Source organism: Pelodiscus sinensis, chromosome 2 (genome assembly GCF_049634645.1).
Source record: "Pelodiscus sinensis isolate JC-2024 chromosome 2, ASM4963464v1, whole genome shotgun sequence".
In the NCBI taxonomy this organism is placed as follows: Eukaryota; Metazoa; Chordata; order Testudines; family Trionychidae; genus Pelodiscus; species Pelodiscus sinensis.
In genome coordinates, this window is record NC_134712.1 from 11,986,213 (window position 1) to 12,011,637 (window position 25,425).

A 25,425-nucleotide genomic window follows, 5' to 3' on the forward strand; every position below is an offset into this window, starting at 1 on the left:
AAGATGTGGAGAAATTGGAAAGGGTACAGAGAAGAGCGACAAGAATGATTAAAAGTTTAGAGAACATGATCTATGAAGCCAGGCTTCATGAACTGGGCTTGTTTAGTTTGGAAAAAAGAAGATTAAGGGGGGACATGATAGTGGTTTTCAAATATCTAAGGGTATGTCTACACTACCCTCCTAGTTCGAACTAGGAGGGTAATGTAGGCATACTGCACTTGCAAATGAAGCCCGGGATTTGAATTTCCCGGACTTCATTTGCATAAGCGGGGAGCCGCCATTTTTAAAACCCCGCTGGTTCGAACCCCGTGCAGCGCGGCTACACGGGGCTCGAACTAGGTAGTTCGGAATAGGAATCCTAGTCCGAACTACCTAGTTCGAGCCCCGTGTAGCCGCGCTGCACAGGGTTCGAACCAGCGGCGTTTTAAAAATGGCGGCTCCCCGCTTATGCAAATGAAGCCCGGGAAATTCAAATCCCGGGCTTCATTTGCAAGTGCGGTATGCCTACATTACCCCGCTAGTTCGAACTAGCGGGGTAGTGTAGACATACCCTAAAAGGGTGTCACAAGGAGGAAGGAGAAAATTTGTTCCTCTTGTTTTCTGAGGACAGGACAAGGAGTAATGGGCTTAAAGTGCAGCAAGGGAGGTTTAGATTGGACATTAGGAAAAAATTCCTAACTGTCAGGGTGGTCAAATATTGGAATAAATTGCCAAGAGAGGTGGTGGAATCTCCCTCTCTGGAGATATTTAAGAACAGGTTAGATAGACATCTGTCAGGGATGGTGCAGACGGAGCTTGGTCCTGCCTTGAGGGCGGGGGGCTGGACTCGATGACCTCTTGAGGTCCCTTCCAGTCCTATTATTCTATGATTCTATGATTCTATGAATCCTGAAGGCAGCACCCAGGAGTGGCCTGAAGCGGGCTGAGGCAGCTGGCGCACCAGGCGGAACATGTGATCAGCACCCCCGCCTGCACGGCCGTCAATCGGCCATTAATGGGGTGATGTCATCATTGGGAGCCTTGGGCGCCCCGTGACATCATCATCGGGCGCCGTTGAAGGCGGCGCCGTAGGCGACGGCCAAGTCGGCCTATAGCCACGGGCCGCCCCTGGCAGCACCCATTAGCAGTCAGTACTCCTTGTTCTGCTAGGAGTAAGAAAAGCCAATAGGAGCATTCGCTCCCATCGGCCTCCCACAATGTAGACACCATAGCAGCTCAGCACAGCCGACTCCATCTACACATTTTGTATTTCTGGATGGTGTACCTTAAGCTGCCCTGTTTGATCTAGTATAGACCAGGTCTTATCGACTTCAATAAGGCCAGGATATTACCCACTGAGCTTCCCAGTTTGCACAGCCCCGCTCCTAAAGTTGGCTTGAGGGACACAGCATAACTGAAGGTCTGTGTTAAGTGACCAAGGGCAGCAGACCCTCTGATTACTGAACAATGGGGCCTTAAATCTAGACTGAGACTTTTAAAGCCAGTTTGAAACCCCAAATTCCTGTGAGTGGGAATAGGATGGCCAGAGTCACCGTTTCAAAAAAATCTCTACTGAGGAGCAGTGGAAAGGGTGATTTTTTTGTGTTGGTGCCAGTTTATTAGCCATTTCATTCTAAGCCATGTCGTGGTCTCTCAAAATGCAATGTCTCATAAAATTGTAACTGTTCTGATTAAGACGGACAGTCATATATGCTTCCTGTGTACTTATGCTAAGAAAATATAAAGCATAAAAAAATTCCACCTATTTTGATTATTCCCTTTTCCTCCTCCTTTTAATACGTTGCTTGTCTTGGACATAGAGAAAAAACTATAAAATGTGATCAGGTCTTAGATCACTCTGGACATGTTGTTTTCATCACTGTTACTAGTCTCTCTCCATGTGTCTGTTGCTCATCATTGTAGATTGTGTTTTGGGAGTGGGAGCTACTATCTTCCTCGGACTTTGTACAACAGACACAATGAGCTCTGGTTCTGATCCTTATTTGTGCTGCTTCAATATGAATCATAAAGAGCCATTGGTTTTGTAAAATGCTGGTTGAAACTTGTGAATTTCGGAAATGTCATGTGTAACACAGGAATGACATTTCAACTTTTGCAAGTTACGATTCCTTCCAGATAAAAACGGACCCATCCCTTTCCTGAAAAATGGCCTTATTTTGAATGGAAAAAACAAAACCCTCCCTGAATGTCCTCCATTGGGTCAATGTAACAAAAGCAAATAAAAATGCAAGAGCCTCAGATTTTGTGGCAGCTCCTTTTCCCAAGTAAAAACTACATCTGAAGTCAGTAGATGTTCACTCTGGGAGCAGGGGCAGGCTGATCCTGGAGGATCCGCACTGCCATGATAATTTGGTGTATTTCAACATGCTTCTTTTTGTGTATTTAGATGAAGTCATTCCCTCAGTCTAATGCCATGACCTGAAATCATCTCAACAGCTTAATAAGAATCTTCTCTGGTCGGCTAAATGCACCCTGCACCACTTGCATTTAAAAACATGCCACTTTGTTCACTTGACCACCCTGCCAGACACAGAGAGTTATTTTAGTTCTTAACTGCAAACCACTTAAACATGTCAAGACTTGGTACAAGTTGACTTTCTTTTTCTTTTCTTTTTGCTACAGTTGGCAAACCGTTGGAATAAACCACAAACTTGGTGTCAGGGGGTGAGGCCTGGTCCTAGAGTAGATGTGCCCTTGCTTGGGGGAAAATACACCCCCCTGACCTAGTCCCAAAAACCAATGCCCCCTGCTCAGGGGAAATCTGGCCCTCTAGGCCTCGTCCCAAAAGTCAATGCCTCCTGCTCAGGGGAAATCTGGGCCTCGTCCCAAAAGTCAATGCCCCTTGCTCAGGGGAAATCCAGCCCTCTGGGCCTCGTCCCATAGTACTCAGCCCTCTCCATAGGCGGAGACAGCCTTCTGGCCTAGTTCCTGGGTAAGCCCCTCTCAAGTCCTGGAGGCTGATTCGGGGTGCGGTGGGGGGGGGAGGAGGACCCGGGCCCTCCCACTCCACCCGGTCCCAGCCCAGGGCCCTGATGGCAGTAAAAGTTTTCGCTGCCTGGTCGGCGGGGATGCAGCCGGAATATGCCATCCTTCCAGAGGCCAATCCTTCGCCCTGACCTCCTTCCTACCTCTTCCCCGCTGTGCAGGATACTCCATCGGCTGTTCGTTGGGTCAGACCCAATTTGGCGCCCTCTATGCCCTGCCCTGTTGCTGAGGCTGCGGCTGGTGCTACTCCCGGGATGGCTGGGGATATGGGTGCTGCTCCTGGGGAAGTGGAGCAGTGGGCACGGCTCCTGGGGTGGTCAGGGCAGCCCGGGAGCTCCTCCCTGAGCTCCTGCCCCTCCTGTTATCTCCCTTGACTGCCTGCCTGCCTGGGCTTTTATCTCCGCCCTAACTCCCAAGCATGCCCAGCAGGGCCGTGGAGGTGGGGCCCGTTCGGCCAGCTGGGCCAGGGGAACTCCTTGGGTTTCAGTGCGGGACAGCCCTGCCCCATCACACTTGGCTTTGAGGAGCTCTACAAAAAATGACATTTTCTCTCCCTAGAGCTAAGACAATAGACCATTTTCTTTACAGCTTATGAATTGATTCATGCAGATCCAGATGTCTATCCCTGGATGTAAATTTCCAGACCCGGAGACTGAAATGCTTCAAAAATCAAGACAGCCTTCCAAAAAATCCATCACAATGACTTCTCCCTCAGGAGTTTGGGAGTTTAGTCAGGGTTCTTGGAATATTCATACAGCGCAGAGATGAGAAATAAATTTATACTTGTTGTAGGGCTCAGTCCTCATCTACTGTAAGGCAGTGTAACTCCTGTGAAGTTTACAGAGCTATGCTGAAAATCTGTCCCATTGTATTTTTGAACTTCAATGCTGATTAACATATATTTGTAATAATCAGGATTAAACTGTGGTTAAAATGTGCGTATCAAGAGGCAGAATATTTATGACTATTTATACTATGTGACGCTCTGGCTCCAGTCAGTAAAACAAGGTTTTACACTTGTTAGCTTTGTACAGCCAATATAGCTAGTGAAGAGCAAGTGGGGAGTCAGCCTCTGTCTCTCGTGTCATCAGTGAAATTACCATCTACATTTGTATTGCAAAATTATTATTTCTGGCAATGAGGTAAGAAGCAGAAAACTCTGTTTAATCTTCTGATCCCAGGATGGAGTTTTCAGGATTGACATTTTTAAAAAAGGCATGTTTTGACTTGTAAACTGGGTACCTTTGATGTGCAGGTAGCGAGTGCATATAAATTAATTCTATAAAACTAGCACTGACATCCTTACAGAGGAAACACATCCTGTTAGTGAGAGCTATTGTACAGCAGAATTGTCTTCCATGGGGGACAAAGGAACACCCCAACACATGAAACATTTAAAACAAAGCAGAGCAAAGCACACAAGAAAGTATGATAGAGATCAATCTTGCCTTGGCAAAAAATGCGCTAGATATCTAAGACTTTTCCCTCTCTAGTTAATCTAGGCTATAACTATTCTATAACTGTACTCAAAGGAGTGTGCATCTGTAGCCAGTCAAGGGGCATGTTTATGTAGAACAGATTGTGTGGCTATTAAATAAATGAGAATCTCTGCTGTCTCTTATATCCCTGCGTTTCCTCTGTCTTATCTTTGTATACTAGAAAATGGTGTCCAATGAGCAAGCCATTACTGGTTTGACAGTTATGAATTAGTCAAACACGAGGGCATAGCAAAAGGCAGGGCTGTCTATCAAAGCTCAAGGTACTTTAGCCACAAATGTAGACTCATGTTCTGAGCTGCCGCTGGACTTTCCGGCTGGCTTAGTAGTTAGGTGGTTTGTTGTTTTGGTTTGTTTGCTTATTATGAAAAAAAAATTCTCCTAAGGAGAAAATAAACCCTCCTCTTCACGACACCCTTTGAAAAGCCATAACATTTGCTACCGGCTATCAGTGCAATCAGAGCTTTAGACTCTCCTGTGGCCAGTCACAAAAATAGTTCCTGGCACAGGGTACATTAAGAAAGCTCATTCAGAGTATAATAGGGAACAGATTGAATCAAACAGGGAGCTTTAGTGCTGCCCCAGATAAACTCCTGTCTGCTCCCAAAAAGAACCGAGAGATGCCATCAACATTTTTCTGAATGCTAATAGGAAATCAGAGGCAACAGAAGCACCTTCTCCAAACAAAAACTCAATAAAATTCCCCACCAACTGCCGTATTAATGGCCCCAAAGCAGCCCCTTTAGTTCAAAACCCAAACCATGAACTCAGAAGGCAGTGAAAATAAAACCAGCATGGGAAGCAGCCCTTGCGGGTTTGACCCACTTAAAGACTAAAACCTGGATCCTGTCCATCTAGTCATATATTATCTTATTTAATCTAGTCTAATCCATCTGTGCTTGTATACTGCAAACAATGCTGCAGTGTCTGCTTCCCCTTTGCGGGAAGAGGTTGCTAATACTCTATGAGCCCTGTCTAAGGCAGATATGGAGAGCTGGCAGAGTCACTGCTCCTGCCCTCAGATCTGGGACTTCAGAAGAGCCATTTTTAAACTCACACACTCACTGAGGGTGAGCAAAGGGGCTCTTGTCCCTTTCCCTTCCTTTTCCTAAGGCGTGTAAGGAGAAAGAAGCCCCAGGCTTTGAGGCCAGTGGGGGATGAGAATACAGGAAGAGAGGTGCCAAAATCTACTATCCTGTAAAGGTGAGGAGAGAGAAAAAAGGAATGCCCCTTACTCCTCCAGGGAATAGGGAAGGCGGAAATTGCAGGGAAATTGGTCCCAACAAAACAGCACAGAGTGATGTCCCCTGACCCTTGTGGGACATGCCACTGGACACTTGGGCTATGTCTACACTCGCAGCTTCTTGCACGAGTAATATGTAAATGAGGCGAAGTGTGGAATATCACCGAGCCTCATTTGCATACCTAATGAGCCCCCATTTTTTTCAGAAGAGGCTCTTGCGCAAGAAGGAGCGTCTACACTGCCCCTTCTTGTGCAAGAAAAACCCTCTTGCGCAATGCCGTTATACCTATTACTTGACAGGAAGAACGGCATTGCGCCAGAGGGTTTTTCTTGCGCAAGAAGGGGCAGTGTAGACGCTCCTTCTTGCGCAAGAGCCTCTTCTGAAAAAATGGGGGCTCATTAGGTATGCAAATGAGGCTCGGCGATATTCCACGCTTCGCCTCATTTGCATATTGCTCACGGAAGAAGCCGCAAGTGTAGACATAGCCTTGCTGTCCCTAGAGATTTCAGAGAGGGGTAACCAGCCAGCGGATGGACTGACTCCCACAAAGACAAAAGCAGATAGTGACGAGCAGTCCCTAAGCTGGTCTAAAGAAACTGGGGTTCTATTATTTTCTACATAGCTGGAAGCAACATCATACCCACCTCCCCATCCCCATCCATTCTGGGCCTACACTTTTTCTGCTCACCTCTCCTCCTGTAGTTTCTGCAAGTTCTTCAAACACACACACTACAGGGGCACCACAGGGTCCTCTCTTCCTAGGGTTGCCAGGTGTCCAGTTTTTGACCGGAATGTCTTGTCAGAAAGAAGAACCTGGCAGCTCTGGTCAGGATTGCTGGCCAGGCTGTTAAAAGTTGAGTTGGCTGGGCTAGCAGGCTCCCTGCAGCTCCCAGAAGAGGCAACATGTCCTTCCAGCTCTGAGGTGGACAGGGGACTTCATGCACTGCCCCCACACTGTGTGCTGGGGTTACAGCTCCAACTGGCCAGGAGCTGCAGCCAATGGAAGCTAGGGGTGGGGGGGCATTGTCTGCACATGGAGGCAGTGCACACACTGCACAGAGATGCCTGTCTGCCCCGAGCCTAGGAGCCAAGAGAGGGTGGCTAAGGAGGGCCACGTGAGGTAAGCATCACCCACAGCTCACACCCCAACCGTCTGCCTCAGCCGGGATCCGCCTCACATCCCAACCCCCTGCCCCAGCTGGCAGCCAGACTTCCTCCTAGAAACCACACCCCCTTCCCACAATGCAACTTCTACCCCAGCCCTGAGTCTTTTCACACACTCGAACTCCTTCCCAGAGCCTGCAACCATCCTGAACCTCTTATTTCTGGGCCCATCCCAGCCCAAAGCTCATACCCCCTCCCATACTCTAAGCCCTGGCCCCATCCCAGCCCAAAGCCCAGACCCCCTCCCATACTCTAAGCCCTGGCCCCAGCCCAGAGCCCTCTCCCATTCTCTGACCACCTTATATTTGCCCCATTTAGAACCTGTGTCCCGTTCCAACATCCCAACCCCCTGCTCCAGCCTAGAACTCCCTTCCACACTCTGAACCAACCCCCTCCAGCCACAGCCCAGAGCCTCCTGCTGTACCCCCAAACCTCTCATTCCCAGTACCACCCCAGATCCTGTACCCCAACTCCCATACTCAGCCAGGAGTCCTTTCCTGCACCCTGAACCCCTCATTTCTGGACCCACCCTGGAGCCCACACCCACAGCCTTCACCCCGACCTGTAACCCAAACCTCTCTCCCGACCCAGTAAAAATGAGCAAGTGAGTGAGGGTGGGGGAGAGCAAGCAAGAGAGGGGGGGGGGGATGGAGTGAGTGGGGAGGGACCTCGGAGAAGGGGGAGGGTGGGGTCTTGGAGAAGGGGCAGAGCAGGGGTGAGGCAAAAGTGCTGGGTTTTGTGCAATTAAAAAATTGGCAACCCTATCTTTCCCCCTTTCAAGCTGGGAGACAGCTCTAAGGGTGCTTTACCCCCCCCCCCTTTTGCCCTTGGGTGCGCCACAGAGGGAGTAGGGCAGAGCAGAGGAGCTGTCCCATTGCTCATAGGAGGGGAGAGGGAGCACAATCCTATCAGATCCCAAGGGGAGAGGGAGAGAGCCCTATCTGCTTTCTGCAGCAGCCCTGATTGGCTGCTCTTTACCTGGTGGCAACCAATCAGAGGGCTAGTTTCCCCAGGCAGGGCTGACATGCTCAACCCTCAGCAGCCCAGCTCAAGTTGTAGAAACTTTATTTGCTAGTCAATGCAAACTAGAGCATTCTGAACATTGGCAAGGACACAGCCCTTCTTCAGGATGGCACATCCCAGGGCCTGGAGGAACTTCTATAGCAAGGGTGTGGGGGAGGTTTGAATGAGCAACCTGATTTTTGGACACTTATTTGGACTTAATCAGACTTCTGGGCCTGCTGAGGTTTGTCGTTCCCTGGTTTCCATGCGTACAGGGGTAAGGTTTTGTCAATGCTCTTTTAAAGCCAATGTTGTGAGGTTACTGGTTTTCTATGGGAAAGAGATTATTTCATATGTGACTCCAAGTGAGAAGAGGAAGTTCTGTAAAGAAACAATATTTCATATTCCTAGTTTGACGAACTGTACAAACTAAAGCAACCCTGGTTTTGCAAAGGGGATATACAGAGGTGTGGCTCCAGTTTGAGTTTCCATCTGTTAGTATTTTGATGCCCTGCGTGAAATGAATTGGTGACTCTCTGTCCAATTTTAAGCAGGCGGGTGCTGTATCATGAACCCCCCCCTCCCCCCAATCAGACATAGCTCAGAGCTGGTTTGATTAGAGCATCTGGCACAAGCAGTCGGCCAGGGAGAGAGGCCATAAAATGTCTGGACTGAACTGCTTATTTTTTCCATTCTCACTCTTTTTTGAGGTTGTGGCATAATACTGTGATGGCCAGATTCAACCTTTAGCTCTGCAGATAACTAGAGGATGTAAGTTGTCAGAGACGCTGATCTGGTATCTTTCACCAGCCCCCAAATTCACTTTACAAGTGTATCCATTTTTTATCAAACCCAGGAAAACGGCAGCGAGACCTCAGCCCAAATGCAGAGTTATCATCAAATACACTGTGCTACTTACTGCAAAGTTTCACAGTAACTCCCTTTTATGGGAGAGCATTAAAGCTGAACTCTCACTGAACTGCTTGCCTGGTGTATATTTAGTGGATTAGGAACCTTTCTACATTTCTGCACTTTCATTTTATAGAAGTAATCAAACAAAGCAGTTGCAAAAAGGCATTTCCAGTAACACACCCTCCAAAAAAAGCCCTTCAAATGAGGGCTTCTCCGAGGACACAGTTGCTGAGAATCTATTTGGCAGCAAGTTACTCAATAAGCTGGCGGCAGTATCGTGCCACAGGATGGAATTCAGGTAACTTGGGTTCTACTGCTGGCTGTACCATTGAGGTGCAGTGTGACTGATAGAAAGTTATTTCACCTCTTTTTCCTCCCGTATTGGGTCTACCTGAATCATAACTTCAGGGGCAGAGTGGGGCGTTCTTATTAAGGCAGGAAGAGAAGGTGTTTAACATTTATGCTGTGCCCACATGAAAAAATCATGTAACTCTAACCCAATATGAACCAGAACCTGGTACTGACTGTAGCCTACAGCTTTGGTCACCTCTTCTTTACATACCAGTGACAGCTACTGCCACACAGGGACTGCCTCCCACTGTGTTTGTGCTGCATCTAGTGGCATGAAGCCCCACGCTCAGTTGAAGCCTCGAAGCGCTACTGTAATACAAATAATTAATCAGAATTTTTCAGTCAAGTTATTTCCGTGGACTGCAGGGAAGGGACTGACAATTCATTAGCCCCAGTGTGTACTTTAAAAACAGCGACAAATTAAAACTGTTTTAAAATGCAGAATATTATTTGCTTACGTGCTGTTTTCATTGAGCAAACAGAAATGGAGGGCAAGCATGAAAGAGAATGCTGTACACTGGCTGAATGATAATGAGACCAAGCATCTCGTTATTACAGCAGTACCCATCCTAGAAATATCTAGATCAGGGTTTGCAACCTTTTTCTTCCTGAGCCGCCCCCCTCCCTCCTCCAACACGTTATAAAATCTTTGGGACTCTGCAGGGAAGTGGGGACGTCACAAGGTCCTGGGGCCCCCTTGAAAGGGCTTGAGGGCCCCCCAGGGTGTCACAGACCCCTGTCTGAGAACCACTGACCTATAGTTTCATTTTTCCAAAAGTGGCTTCTATCGAGATGGGCCAGAGTGCAACCCATTGGACAGATGCAACCCCCTGGATTTGTATAATATAGCACTGACTTTAATCTTCAGTCTTAATCTTTGCTATAGAGCGTAGCCCTCAAAAACTTTAAGTGCAATGCACCCGCTCAGTGCACCTGCTCATGTCTCTCTCTAGTGGTTGCCCCCCCGCAGGAAAAAATACTTCCACTTAATATGTTCATTTAGCTCAGTGATGGGCAACCTAGTGAGTGGGCCGCATGAGTGACCCTCCTTCATCTCAGTGGGCTGTAAGATTGTCGTAACCAAGACTGTCTCTCAGGAGAGGGTTGTTTTTCTAACTGCACTTGCATAGCTAGAATTTGCAGGGGGTGCCGATTGAACCGCAGCAGCGCTTTGATTGGATGTGAAGGGAGCACACAGCCCTCACAATGCTGTGTGCAATCAGCACACACCTCACTTCATCTGCCCTGGCTTTACGTGTGTCACTTTATGGAACCCACACACCGAGTGGGAGTGGTTCACTGTCCCGTGGAGTGGCACTTAGACCACTTACAGCAAGAGAGAAGAACAAGGGAGCTCTACTGCCTAAGCTGCGAGCCAGCTGGCTTTTAGTTCAAGCTGTAGAGGCTCCTACACTGAGCTCTAGAGGTCCCAGTTTCAAATTAGGGATGTAAGCAACTAATTGACTAGTCAATTATCTGATAAGCACAATAAAAGCTTCTCCCGGTCTCCCTGGTCTGCTGGGGGGGTCCAGCAAAGCCACTGGACCCCCCCAGCAGACCAGGGACACCCGAGCAAAGCCGCCACCTGGGCGCCTGCTCCTGTCCCCCTGGTCTGCTGGGGAGGGGGGTGCAGCTAGTGCCCCTCCCCCAGCAGACCAGGCTTTTCTTGCCTGCCCCTGGGGTAGAGCAGCTGGGGGCTGCCGGGTTGGTCCTGCAGCGCCGCTCCGGACCAACCCGGCAGCACCCCAGCTGCTCTGCCCCAGGTGTCCTGATTCAGCCACTGCTGGTCAGTTTCAGCAGCGGCTGAATCAGGACGCCTGGGGCAGAGCAGCTGGGGTGCTGCTGGGTTGCTCCAGTAGAGCCGAGGAGCCGCGCTATTGGAGCAACCCAGCAGCACCCCAGCTGCTCTGCCCCAGGCATCCCCAAGTCAGCCGCTGCTGAAACTGACCAGCGGCTGACTACAGGAAGCCCAAGGCAGAGTTGCTCTGCCCCAGGCTTCCTGGAATCAGCCGCTGATCAGTTTCAGCAGCAGCTGACTTGGGGACGCTTGGGGTTCTTCAGTTGAATCTGTATGTAAGTCAGAACTGGCATCCAGATTCAGCCGCAGTTGAAACTGATCAGTTTCAGCAGCGGCTGACGCCAGTTCCGCCTTACATACAGATTCAACTTAAGAACAAACCTACAGTCCCTATCTTGTACGTAACCCGGGGACTGCCTGTATATAGAATCACAAGCTTTTGGAGGGCAAACCCACTTCATCAGGTGAATCAGAGTGGAAATAACAGAAACCAAGAGATACATATAACAGCAGAAGAAATACTTATCAGTTGTAGCACTGGTGTTAATGAGGCTAATTAAGCAGGCTGGATGTGTCCCGTACATAGCTTTTGATGTGGAAATGCAGATGTTAAAGGCAGGCGACTCGTTGAGATGTTAGTAGGCCAAATTCCAGCTCTTACTGAGGCTACAGGCATCAGCTGAGCACTGACAAATTCACAGCAGGAAGCCAGGCCACCTCACCTGCATGTTAGTATTGTTCAAGGTAGGTGGTAGGTTTGTAAGGGTATATTTAGACTCTATAAAATGCTTGTAAACTGATACACAAATTAAGCTTACTTGGAATGTAGTTATCCCATGCTACAAATTTTGCTTTATAACTGTCAAAAGGCCTCCTTGGAATGAGTGAGCTCAGGCAGGAGGAGTGGTTCCCTTGTCTAGGAAGGGGGACAAGCCAAACAAAAAGGGCCATTGTGAAGCATCATGATACAGAGACTTTGCTAATTGCCCCTAAACCGGCTACATGCAGAGAGGTTCATCCCATCAGATTGAACATGGAAAATAAAAATATCTGACATGAAGATTGTTCTCCTCTTTGCTGTTTGGATTCTTCCAGGGCTGGAGCTAGGAAACAAAAGCAGATATCCCAGGGTCAAGCGAGGTTAGTCCTAAAAGACATTCAGGCTACGTCTATACTGCAGCCTTTGTCGGCAGAGACAATGCAAAGGAAGCACTCATTAGCATTTTTTGTGCTCTCATTTGCATAGTCTCTTCTGATCCATTTTGCGGAAGAGATTTTTGCACGCAAAAAAACCGCAGTATAGACGGGGCAAAAAGCCCTTTTGCACAAGATCCTGTATACCTGCTTTTTTGAGGAATAAGGGTTCTTGCACAAAAGAGTTTTTTTGCGCAAAATGACCCCATCTACACTGCGTTTTTTTGCGCAAAAACCTCTTCTGCAAAATGGATTGGAAGAGACTATGCAAATGACAGCGTGAGAAATGCTAATGAGCGCTTCATTGGCATTGTCTCTGCTGACAAAGACTGCAGTGTAGACATAGCCTCAGTGCTGACAGTTACCTTTCTGTTATCTTTCGGAACCACAGACTGTAACTTGTTTGCAGGACTGAGGACAGAAATCCTGGTCCTCTAGGAAAGTTGGGGGTGGAGGATGGCTCTGGGCCCTCCTGAAAGGAGTGGAGCCTCAGGCAGAATGAACGGGCTGAGGGCTTATGCCACCTGTTTTTCCTGTATGCTTTTTCCCTGTTGAATTTATCTCTCTTTCTTAGCTGCGTATCTAAAGGGGCATCCATTGTGTTAGCTTATGATGCTTAATTTATATCTAACAGACAAGAGAATAAACTTTTATTGCCTGACAGAAAACCTGTTTCTCCACTTCTTCTGTGATAGAGAATCTAAGAACAAGTTTTCAGTGTTTGAATTCATAACTCCATCCATAGTATCTGTACATACATTTCACAATAATATCAGTGACCATTATGACCCCAATTTTCATTTAAAACCTCACATTATATGTTTTTATAAACCAGAATGTGCACACCAGAATGGGGATATTCTTGTAACCCCATTGGCAGTTGGCACTGAGGGGCTCTTAATGTCAGGAAAACTTCCCCTCTTTCCTTTTCCTACTCCCTGGCACTCAGCCACACCCCACTCCTGGTATTATATCTGGTCTCCAATTAAAAAGCTGTGTCAAAACCAACTGCAGATATAGCCAAGAAAGCAGTGCCAATTCTTCACATGTTCATTTTCCTGGGCATTGTGCCCCCATGCCCAGCTGTTCATCTTTAGGGCAGGATTTGACTTATCAACACAATGAGGTCTCAGTCCAGCTAGGAGGTTTGAGGCACTATCATAATATAAATAATGAGTTATAACTTTTTTGTCAGCATAAAAACAGCTGTATTGGGTCAGACCAATGGCCATTTAGCCCAGTATCCTGTCTTCCGACGGTGGAAAATGCCAGGTGCTTCTAAGAGAATGAACAGAACAGGCAATCACTGAGGCTACATCTATACTTAAGGTATTTATCGGCAGAGAGTATGCTAATGAAGTGCTCATTAGCATTTGTCGCGCTGTCATTTGCATATCTCTGCTGATGCTTTTTGCGCAAGAGGTTTTTGCGCAAAAACAAGCAGCGTAGACGGGTCCATTTTGCGCAAGATCCCTTATGCCTCAAACACGGAGGTATACAGGATCTTGTGCAAAAGGCGTTTACACTGCTTGTTTTTTCACAAAAACCTCTTGCGCAAATATCATCGGCAGAGATATGCAAATGACAGCGCGACAAATGCTAATGAGCACTTCATTAGCACACTCTCTGCCGACAAATACTTGCAGTGTAGATGTAGCCTGAGTGTTCCATCCCTGTCATCCACTCCCGTCTTCTGGTAAACAAAGGCTAGGGCCTCCCTAGCATGGGCTTCCAACCCTGACTAGCTTGGCTAGTAGACATTGACGGGCCTATCCTCCATGAACTTACCTAATTATTTTTTTGAATCCCGTTATAGTTTTGGCCTTCACCGCATCCCCTGGCAGTCATCATACAGAAGCAACAGCTGGGTTGAGAAAGATTCAGGGATGAATAGATCAAAATCAAACATTATGAGGCACTTCCTTGTCAGAACTGGACATTACCAAATAACAGGCTGCAGCTTACTGAAATGTTGGACCAGGTTCTCCTTGTGCTTCCATCCGCACAGTGACTTCAGTTCTCTTGCAAGTAACAGCTAGGAGTCATAGACCAGCCTCCATTGTGTTAAATAAGTACAAACTCACAAGATGGTCCTTGCCTCAAACAGCATTCCAGATCGACCTGTGAGCAAGATATGAGAATCATGGCCTGTGTATCTCCTTGTACCAACTTCTGAAACACATTATAGTGTTGATGAAATACACAGGCGGAGATGAACATGTACAAAGTAGAGAAGAAATGAACAGGGCTTTAGAAAAAATCTTGCGGTAAAGCGATTGTGCCGCATGAGATTGGCATCAGCTGTAGCATTCTTAGCTCTGCCTTTCAAGTAGCACTGAAGTGCTTTATCTTGGATTGAAGGACATTGTTTACAATGAGTTTGGATATTTTTTGTTCTTTGAAATTTCTGAACTTTTTGTATCAGAAACTAGCATATGTGAATGGGATAAAGCACTCCCATTCTTTCTGAGAGCACTTTAATGATGTTGGCTTGGTTATCTATTCTGTCTGATTATCACTAGGCCATATAAAAGATGGTGTGTTTTTCCTTTCCTCCTACTCCGCCCCAGAATCACTCAGGGTATGAAGTCATAGGCAAAAGTCAAACAAGCCCTAAGGAATGGATTAGATAAAAATAAGCAATTGCTGTTAAAGCTCTGTATTTAGTTCAGAAAATTCTTTTAAACAAAAGTGCCATCATCTTGCTTTATCCACAGCTGTTTATTATTCCCCTTCTCTCCAGCCATAACCTTCACAACAAAAATAAAGCCAAATATAGGAAAAGTTACTCTAGCAGTGATTATCCATGGACTTTGGATTCCTAAAGTTGGGAAAATCCCCATGCATGAAGGCTATAGGCTTCACTGAAATTGGACAAAGGCCGTTCCACAACAAAGACCCAATTATTCACTCAGCTCTAGCTAGCAGTAATGTAGAAGACCGCTATATGGGAAGCACTTTGCATTATTTTTGATTGATCTCTTTTGGATGATGCCTGGATTAAACCTTGATAGGGATTGCTTGCAGGTGGGCAGAGGTTCTGTGCAATGACGGTGCGGTGAAGAAAGCACGTAGTGATGATTTCTAGAGAACTGCTTCAAAAGCAACTCTTGGACAAGAGGTTCTTGTTTACAGTAGTTTATATGTAAGACCAAGGTTGCTAGCAGGAGGGACTGAACCTGTGACCATAGGGGCTAAAGGCATGGGCCTCAACATCATGAGCTAAAAACCCCCATGACTCTTAAAGCTGTAAAGCAAACGTTATTCTCCCTTATCAGTGGTCTCAGTGCCTCTGCGTTACATAGGTATGAGCATTACATTATGGGAAACTCGCACTTGGACAGATCCGTGCAGCCCCATTGATCACTGGTACACAGCAGGTCTCTCGAGTGGTCGGGCAGCCGGCAATGGCGCAAATGGAAACTACAACACTTTAGAAGTTCTCCAGTGTTTCCCTGTTCCTTCCACCACCCAGCAGGTGGAGGGTGAGGGGGCAAGCACTGGGGAGGTTTCTGAATCCTAGAAAGGAGAACAATGGCAGAGTGGAATCAAGGAGGAATTCCTTTATCTTCTGACCTATTGTGAGAGCAGGAGAGAGGTCCTGGGCTATAATGATAAAGTGCTGTGTAAAAGAGGGAAACAGTGAGGTGGCAAAATTGGCAGGTACATAATTACTCAAGACAGTTAAGTCCAAAGCAAACTGAAGATTTGCAGAGGGATCTCACAAAACTGGTGACGGATGAAATTCAATGTTAATAAATGCAAATTAATGTACACTGGAAAAGATAAACCCAGCTATGCATACAAAATGGTGGGGTCTAAATTAGCTGTTATAACCCCAGAAAGAGATCTTGGAGTCACTATAGATAGTTTTCAAAAAACATCTGCTTAATGTGCAGTGGCAGTCAAAAGAGCTAACAGAATGTTAGGAACATAAGGAACGGGATAGATAATAAGACAGAAAATATCATAATGCCACTCTATAAATCAATGGTATGTTCTCACCTTGAGTATTACATGCAGTTCTGATTACCCCATCTCAGAAAAGAGATATTAGAACTGAAAAAGGTACAGAGAAAGGTAGCAAAGATGATTAAAGGTATGCAGCAGCTACCCTGTGAAAAAGGATTTAAAAGACTGGTATTAAAAAGACTGGTACTTTTCAGCTTCTAAGAGAGGATCTGATGGATGGATGATGATGACCATAAATGCCCCTACTAGATTCACTGTTGGCTTTTCATGAGAAAAAAAAATGAGAACCGCTTAGCTCAAGAGTCTGGAAGTTTGTGAGATTGGCAGCACTTCTTGCAGTGAATGATTCTCTGGGAAATGTATTGGAAAGGAGGGAGCTTCTCATAGCAGATGTTTTGGAGCCTGTGAGGACGGTGAATCTTGGGAGGGAAGGAGAATAGCTATGGAAGCTAAATCAGTCAGGGAGCTATATGTCAGGGATACGTGCACCTCCCTAATGGTGGGAAATTGGTCTCAGAATCGTCCTTCTGGCTTTTTCGTGTTAGCAAACTCAAGAAACATGGAGTGTCACATGACACCTTTCATATTCAGTGCTTCACAAGTAACTTGCTAAACACTTGCAGTGCTATGGCTGCCACGGAAACAGAGCAGCAGTTTGTGTTCAGAGAATTTCAACCACAGGCTTGGAATCTGGGTTTGGCTTTCTTGAGAGAAAAGCTCTTTCTAAGGGCAGTTCTGCACTTAAACTGCTGAAGGGGGCAGTGAAGAAGTTTCTCCCTTTAGCATAGTTAATCCTCTGCTATGAGCAATGATGACTCTACTGACCAGAGAAATCCTCTAATCGAAACAATACTGTCTACACCAGAGTCAGATTGATATAACTGTGTTGTGCCTGAGAGACATAGTTATACCAAAGGGTGTGTCAAGACTACAGAGGGTTTTTTTCGAAAAACTTTCCCTGCGTTTAGACTGCTGCTGCGTTATTTCAAAAGTAAATTGAAAAAACACGGCAGTTTTTTTGACCACGGAAAACCTCATTTTACGAGGAAGAACAATTTTTTTTGAAAGTGCTCTTTCAAAAAAAGGCACTATGTAATGCAAACTGTGCTTTTTCAAAAGAGAGCATCCAGACTGCCTGGGTGCTCTCTTTCGAAAAAGTGACTTACTTTTTCGAAAGTACTGTTTAAAGTCTAGACACTCTTTTTCAAAAGAGGCTTGCAGTCTAGACGTAGCCAATGTCAATTTATTTTGTGAGCCTGGCCACATACTGTTAACCTGTTCTATCATAGGACTTTTCATCCTAACAGTGAGCATTCATGGTCAGAAATTCATAAGGGATAGGACTCAAAGCAACTTATGTCTCTCATCCACTCCCCATCTCCTCTCTCACCTTCTATTCGGCTATGTCTAGACTGCAGGTTTCTTTCGGAAGAAGCTTTTCTGGAAGAGATCTTCTGAAAAAACATCTTCTGAAAGAGAGAGGCCACACTGCCAAAGTGCATTTAAAAAGCGATCTGCTTTTCTGTCAGATTGCATTCACAGGGAATGGACACTATCTCACATTTAAGCTGTGATTACTATGGATGGAGTGACCACTAGGGCACCTGTGCTTTTTCCTCTTTCCTCTTCTTGCGAAAGAACTCCCTCTTCCCGTCCACACACGCCCTTTTCTGAAAGAGCGCTTTTGAAAAAAGGCTTCTTCCTCACAGAAGGAGGTTTACCAATGTCGGAAAAAATCCTCTGTTCTTTCGGTTTTCTTTCGGAAGAAGGCGCTTGCAGTGGGGACGTAATTGAAGTCTTTTCAGAAAAACAGATGTTTTTCTGAAAAAAAACTCTGTAGTGTAGACATATCCTCAGGAATGAAGTCCTTCCTCTTCCTTGAGAGCTTGCTTTAATTTAGCCCCACAAAGTCATGGCCCTTTCCAGATGTACTTCAGTCACTGGTCACCTCATTAGCCTTGGGTTACCTCTGAGCTCCCTGTCAGCAATTCCTCTCTCCTCCTCCCTCTCCCTCTCCCTTTTTCTTTCCCTCTCTCTCTCACACACACACACTTACACACTTTTTTAAGCCATCCACCCCTGCTACCTCCTGAGGTAATGAGATAAGATCCAGGCAAAGGGGGAGATAAGGAGATGGAAACTGTGCCAGGTTGGGTCTCAAAGATTCCCTTGAGACTGTCACCTGATGGGTTGATCATACCACTGAGCACACTCATTTGCTCTCCCGCATGCCACACCACCCTGACCTGGTGAGCCAGAACTTCAGGTAAATCCATCTTACTCCACATAAATGTTTTATATAGAGCAAGCTCATAAATAGTTCACTCCCTTTATCAATGAAAGAGATGCACAGATGTTGTCTCCCCCACAAAGTAACAATTATTTACACTGGGTTTAATGATAAACAACAATGATTTTATTAAATTAAAAAATAGGATTTAAGTGGCTGCAAATAATGACAGAGATCAAAGTAACCTGAATAAAACAAAACACTCCAGCTAAGCTTACAACTCTAAGAAACTTGTTCCATGTAATTTCTTGCCCTAATATCAGTTTTAATCATCTTCTCTCACCAGCTAGGCAGTCTCTTAACTTGGGCTACTGTTTTATTATTTGGTCCCCTGCCTATAAATAGATTTTCTCAAAGGAGAGAATCCTTTGTGTTCAGTTTCAATCTTTCAGACCCCTATGGAAAAGTACTGCCTCCAAAATAGGTTTCAGCATCAGGTCTAGCCACGTGTCTTGGGAGGACTAAACACAGTCCAGTCACAGATCATTGTTGTGAGTACTGGGCCATTAAGTTCCTGGAGTACTACTAATGGCCTTCTTTAGGACATCTAGATATATAAACATGTTTATGCTTCATATTTCTAATTTCAAATACAGGAATGATACATGCACACAAATCAAATATACACATTCAGCAGAATGCAAGCTTCAGAATGCTAGATTTCAATGATAAGTTACATGACACATTTGTCATAAAACATATTCAAATCTGGCATCTTCATATTCGAAACCTAATTTCCATAAAGGATATGGGGGTACAACATCATAGGGACCAAGTCATAAGAAGCTCCTGTGTCAGTTGGCTCTAAAGCAGGTCAGAACTTTCTTTTCCTTGTCTGCCTTACCTTCCCCTTTGTTCTATCCTAGACAAGTCTCATATTTAAAGGGAGAGAATGCAGGGTTCTTGGAACAAGAGTTCCCAGACGTCCTCCTAATGCCACTGCTTCTGACCTTAAAGAGGTCCAGCGTAGAACTTGTGTGCCAAGGTGGAGAGGAGATTGAAATTGCTTCAAAGAAGCCCTTAGCATCATTTATATCCAAGTGGTATACTGCTACTCTTAATACACCTCCCCCCTTTCACCCCCACTGGATCATGTAAGGGATGAGGGGGACCTCAGAAAGCACTGTCTGTCTGCAGTGTCTGCACTGCTAGACTTTTTCTTTGGTTGGAAATGGGGCTTTCATGTCCTCTTTATGCCACTCCTGGCCTTTTAACCCTGTGTAAAGGGACAGGGGAGATTCATGCATCTTAATAGGAACCACAATAAGGAGTAAATCCAGCATTTGTAGCATCTTACACTTACTTCACTAAGCTGGAAGAAGCCCTTCTTTCTATATCAGTATCTAGAGCTACATCTAGGCTACGAGTAGATTGCATCCCTTTTTCATAAAAGGGATGCAAATTAGACGTATCGCAATTGCTAATGAAGCAGGCATTTAAATCTCCCCCGCTTCGTTAGCATGAAAATAGCTGCCGCTTTTTTTCGACGCGGAGCTTTGCTGGAAAAAAACGCGGATCTTTCGGAAAAGAAAGCCTTTTCCAAAAGATCCCTTATCCCTCTTAAAATAAGGGGTAAGGGATCTTTCGGAAAAGGCTTTATTTTCCGAAAGATCTGCGTCTAGACTGGCATTTTTTTCCGGCAAAGCTCCGTGTCGAAAAAAAGCGGCAGCTATTTTCATGCTAATGAAGCGGGGGAGATTTAAATCCCCGCTTCCTTAGCAATTGCGATACGTCTAATTTGCATCCCTTTTACGAAAAAGGGATGCAATCTAGATTTAGCCTAGCTAGACTGTAGGCTTCTTGCTTCTTTTGATAGGCTGTTTTTTGTGCAAAAACTCTGCAGTCTAGACTTAGCCTAAATGCTTATGTGCTCCTGCCTTTTCCATCACTGTAGAAGCTGAACACTCTGTGGGTTTTGGGCTTGTACTGAACAATAAGAAACTGTCTAGAGTCTGTAAAAATCTACCCACATTTGTCCTGCACTTTTACAGATGCTCAGGGAATTGATCCAGTCCTTTGAATACTCCTTGAAGCACAAAGCCACAGTCAACTATGCTTAACGAAGAGCTGTTTATATAGTTCTCTTTTTATATAATCCTGCAATTACCAGGGACAAGGCTCTTACAAACAGATCCACTGATAAAATACAATCACAGGACCCCATTGAGTTTTCCATGGCTAGAATCTTGCATCATGAATTAACTTAAATTGCAAAATCCACCTCAGAACAGACAGAAATCTCAAGATGGCCAGAAGGCAATAAATGCAAAGTTGCCCTTTCAGAGCTGTACTGACTTGTTCTGATCAGATTTTTCACTTCACGCCTCACTTTGGCGTAGTCTATCAGAAGCCCAAAAGAAAAAGACAAATCCCTCCTCTGTGCACAGATTTCACAGTTATATGCCTTGTAGGGCATTCTCTCTCCAGATCTGTGTTGCAAAACCTTGCTCTAAATGTGGTTTGGATGCCTGAGGTTATGGCACCTCCTGAAATATAAACTTCCAAACTTGCAGGCATTAGTCCTGTCTGTGTGCTATCTACACCCAGCAGGTTGGAGACTCTACAGATTTGAGGCCTCATTTTGAAAGGACAGCATCTTAATCACACAGTGGGAGCCATCCCTTGTCTACAGTGACAAATGCAGACGTTCCTTTACTCAATGTAAGCTCTGGAATCTGTTCAAGTCATCAGGGCTGTTCTCAGAACAGAATGGTTTTCAGTTTTGTGAAAAGCTATTGATAAGTATGTAGGTGACTGCAGCCATGTCTCCACTTGCCGGAGGATCAATGTTCCAGTGATTGATCCTCTGGGGTTTGATTTAGTGGGTCTAGTAAAGACCTGCTTAATTGAACACGTCCCTTTTGACACAAGTACTCCTTGCTGTCATGAGGAGTAAGGGAAGTCAAGGAGAGCATTTCTCCCATCGACCTTCTCCTGTGGGGCCACCTAGAAAATCGGTGCAAGGTACATCGGCTTCAGTTCTGTGCAATTCACGTAGCTAGAGCGGTATCTCTTGCATTGATTTTCTCTGCCATTGTAGACCTGGCCTAAGGCATGGAGCTGAGCTGTTGGGAAGGTGCTCTTGACTGATAGCTCTGTTTCACAGACAACTCAAGCAGTGAAAGCTTTGAACATCCTTCGGAGGCCCCCCCCCCCCCCCCCCGTCGATTCCCTTGCAGCCATGAGAGTTTAGAGGAATCTCTTCCTGATTCTGAGATTCCTCAGGCATACCAACAACTTTCCAAAATGCCAAACTCAGCTCCTAATGCCTCTTATCTTCTTAGCATATGCTCAATTTGACTCAGGTGGCATGTGAACAGAATGTGGCACTGAATTTGGTCTGCTGGTTGAGTCATGAGCTTCTCCTGCCCAGGCTGAGTACAGTTGTGGAACACAACATGAATGCAGATCCATCCATATTACCATAAAATAGTGATTGGAAAGGCTTGTCCACTCCCAGCAAATGTAGGATCATTCCTTACTTGGATCCCTGGGGTTACTCAGAGGTCTTCCGGGGATACATCAATTCATCTACATATTTACCTAGTTTTACAACAGACTACATGAGAAGCATTAACAGAATTGGTACAAGATACAATTTCATACAGACCATGAATTATTTGTACTACTCTATATACACTATACACTGAAATGTAAGTACAATATTTATATCCCAATTGATTTATTTTATAATTATATAATGAAAATGAGAGCGTATGTAACTTTTCTGTAATAGTGTGCTGGGATACTTCTAATTTTGTAAGCAAGTACTTTAAGTGAGGTGGAACTTGGGGTACATAAGACAAATCAGCCTCCTGAAAGAGGTACAATAGTCTAGACAGGTTGAGAGCCCACACTTTAAATGATGCAAAAAAAAGTGTTCTGAGAAGGACCGACTATGGGCCTAGGTGTCCAATATAGGTACTAGAAGGGTCATCTGAATCTAGCAGCCACAATGTCTGACCATCAAACCAGTTAATGGAATTGATACAGATGATTGCTACAAAGGTGTGGGGATGGGTCTGGATATAATCATTTTCTCACCATGTTCCCAAACAGTCTAGCTCTAGTGTCTGTGCTCCTCTCATTACTTCTCTCCTAAGGGAACTACTTTGAATTCTTGCTGGTTTGACTTCCTCTTTAGTATGTATTAAAAGGGTGTATATTTCAATATCTGAACACCAGGGAAAAGAGTTTTTTTAAGACCTGGCACTCATTAGACTTTGGCTGTTTAGAAACATTGTAAACTATGTTGCCAATTCCCTTTGGTCTTATTTGCAGCTGGATGGATGGAGACAGTTTCAACATCAGATTGGAGAACTGCAAAAACTGTGTGCCTTGCTTAACTCCTAGTTGTTTGAGGGAGAAGGTGGGAGGAATTATCACACTGTGATGAGTTTTAAAAAAATTCCCAAGTGTAATTGTAACCACATTTCTGGGGTGGCGCCCGTTGGTGGCCCTTTAGAGAACAGCTCACCCTACTGTGGATATCTACTGACATGTCTCCATTCCTGTAACGCCCAGTTTAGTGGCCCTTTGATCCTTCTGCCAAAAAGCCCCAAAAGAATAGGACTATTGGGGTGATAAGGTACAGCTTCTGCAGAGTGTAGTTGAGATTCTGCTATAGTAAAGACACAACCATAACTGAAGATTTCAGTGTCCATGTGTTCCTGTGTGCCCGTTGGTTGTGTCTGAAGACACAGAGTACCGGAATTACGTGTCCCCCTGTCATGTCTAAAGGCAAACCCCAACAACACTATCAACCCGGGTTGTCTCTTCTTACCACATTTCTCAGGTTAAGTACAGAATCCCTGCTGTTCTCTACCATACTACCATTCAAAAGGAGAGATGCCTGTAGACAGCTACTGCAAACAGAAGGTGGGGAAATGGTTGCAACCAATGAAGGGGATCCGTGACAGTGTTTTTTTTTAACATGTATTTGAGTGTCGAACTAAAAAGTTCACTAACTCATCAATCTGAGGATAATAGATGGAGACTTGGAGGGACTTCATCTTCAGTAATCAATACAGTTTTCTTAAGACGTGGGACATGAAGTTGATTCCCAGGTCTATGAAAATCTCCTGCGGCAACTCCACCAAGGCAATGATCTCCATTAGCTTGATTGCAATCACTTTGGTATTCTTAGTACTTAATAGCATGGCCTTGGGATATTAGGTGGTGTAATCCACAATTACCCATAGTATACTGAGACCCAGCCGCACTGTAGTGGCCTGACCACATCTATTTCCAATCCTTTCAGATGGTGTGCAGGGAACTGGAAAAAAACTCTGACAGAGATTTGAATTGTATTTGGCAGCCATACAGGCAGAGAAGAAAAATGACAAAGTGAACCCATCAATCTTTTTGCATACTGTCGGGGAGGAAACATTGGATATTTATAATAACTTTATGTTTGAAGAAGGTGAAAGCAGGGAGTTAAGTAAAACGATGCCTAAATTTCGGGAACACTGCACACCAAAAAGGAGTGAAACTTTCGAGAGACAATTTTTTTTGACATGCATGTATAAAAACTGATGACACCATGGAGCGATATGTCACAGAGTTAAGGAAACTCAGTAAAAACCGGCAACCTTGGTGAGCTGATAGAATCTCTGATCAGAGGCAGAATCATTTTTGGCATTCAAGACAATGTATTAAGAGAGATACTGCTCCGTGAAGGAGACTTCACTTCAGAAAAAGCTCTCCAAATATGCAACGCAGCAGAAACTGTGGAAGCACACGTCAAAGAACTGAATTCATCATAAAGGGTTATCTATGTATGAAGAGAATATAGCCAGCATAGGTCAAAGCAAAGAGTGGAACCACTTGCTATGAAAACCACTGCTGGGGGTAAAATGGGTACAGTCATGTGGAAGGTGCGGATCACAGCACAGCCCCAAAGAGTGTTTTGCCTTTGCCATAAATGTGGGGGAAACAATGACTTTGCAAAATGCTGTAGATCTCAAAAGCAGAAAAGACATTTCCATTAAAGACTATCTGGCTGGAGAGATTTTCATACCCTTACTGGAATCCGAGGTAAATAGGATGAAGTTTAATAAAGACAAATGCAAAGTGCTCCACTTAGGAAGGAACAATCAGTTTCACACATACAGAATGGGAAGTAGTACGGCAGAAAAGGATCTAGGGGTCATAGTGGACCACAAGCTGAATATGAGTCAGCAGTGTGATGCTGTTGCAAAGAAAGCAAACATCGTTCTGGGATACATTAAAAGGTATGTTGTGAGCAAGACACGAGAAGTCATTCTTCCACTCTGCTCTGCGCTAGTTAGGCCTCAGTTGGAGTATTATGTTCAGTTCTGGGCACCGCATTTCAAGAAAGATGTGGAGAAACTGGAGAGGGTCCAGAGAAGAGCAACAAGAATGATTAAAGGTCTAGAGAACATGACCTATGAGGGAAGGCTGAAGGAACTGGGTTTGTTTAGCTTAGAAAAGAGAAGACTGAGGGGGACATGATAGCAGTTTTCAGATATCTAAAAGGGTGTCATAAGGAGACGGCTGAAAACTTGTTCATCTTGGCCTCTGAGGATAGAACAAGAAGCAATGGGCTTAAACTGCAGCAAGGGAGGTTTAGGTTGGACATTAGGAAAAAATTCCTAACTGTCAGGGTGGTCAAATATTGGAATAAATTGCCAAGAGAGGTGGTGGAATCTCCCTCTCTGGAGATATTTAAGAACAGGTTAGATAGACATCTGTCAGGGATGGTGTAGACGGAGCTTGGTCCTGCCTTGAGGGCGGGGGGCTGGACTCGATGACCTCTTGAGGTCCCTTCCAGTCCTAGTATTCTATGATTCTATGATTCTAGCAAAACTGATAAAAGGGACCGGATACTGCCTATGACAGTGAATTGAACAATTAGTCCACTGAAACTGGACACAAGAGCCCAGGTTAATTGTCTGTTTGAACCAGAGCATGAGCGACTGAAAATAAAACCAAACCTGGGACCAACAAAAATAAAAGTAACGGGTTATTCTTGACCAAATAAAGGGGCAGTGCATT